This window comes from Rhinopithecus bieti, unplaced genomic scaffold (genome assembly GCF_001698545.2).
Source record: "Rhinopithecus bieti isolate Rb0 unplaced genomic scaffold, ASM169854v2 scaffold_11744, whole genome shotgun sequence".
NCBI lineage: Eukaryota > Metazoa > Chordata > Mammalia > Primates > Cercopithecidae > Rhinopithecus > Rhinopithecus bieti.
In genome coordinates, this window is record NW_016807094.1 from 145,267 (window position 1) to 146,161 (window position 895).

The window sequence follows — 895 nt, forward strand, 5'->3', positions numbered from 1 at the left end:
CCAAGAACAGCCCTTGCTGCCACCAGCATGGGAACTTTGTACTGTGTCCCGTTCTTAGTGCTTAAATGTCCCAACCTGAAGCTGAAGAAGCCGCCCTGGCTGCACACGCCGTTGGCCATGACTGTGTATGCTCTGGTGGTGGTGTCTTACTTCCTCATCACCAGAGGAATCGTTTATGATGTTATTGTTGAACCGCCAGGTGTTGACTTTATGACTGATGAACAAAGGCATCAGAGGCCAGTAGCTTTCTTGGCCTACAGAGAAGGTGGACAACATATTACGCAAGGACTTGCATCCAGCTTCCTGTTTACAATGGGAGATTTAGGTCTCATAATCCTGGACCGATCGAATACACCAAATATCCCAAAACTCAATAGATTTATTCTTCTATTCATGGGATTTATCTGTGTCCTATTGAGTTTTTTCATGGCTGGAGTATTCGTGAGAATGCAACTGCCGGGCTATTTGATGTGTTAGAGCGCCTTTGAGAAGAAATCAGTGGATCCTGGATTTGCTCCTGTCCATGACGTTTTAAAGGCTGTCCAATCCTCTAATATGAAATGTAGAAAAGAAGGAACAGCAGCAGTAAAAGAAATATCTAGTGAAAACACAGGAAGTGTATTGAAGCTTGGAAGAGAATTTCTTCTTGGTATTAAAGAGACAAGTTTATCACAGTATTTTTTTTTCTTGCTGAGCATATTGCTATACCAACGATGATGAGTGGCATTTTCTTCTTAATTTTTCTTGTCTTTAAGAAACTATAGATGGCCTGGTGCGGTGGCTCAGGCCTGTAATCCCAGACTTTGGGAGGCCAAGGTGGGCGGATCACGAGGTCAGGAGATCGAGACCATCCTGGCTAACACGGTGAAACCCCGTCTCTACTAAAAAATACAAA

General features: G+C 43.7%; 1 pseudogene; it reads left to right on the plus strand.

Annotated features, from left to right (window-relative positions):
• The window catches only part of LOC108534752 (oligosaccharyltransferase complex subunit OSTC pseudogene), a 7,558-nt pseudogene continuing 6,663 nt past the window's right edge, over positions 1 to 895 (plus strand).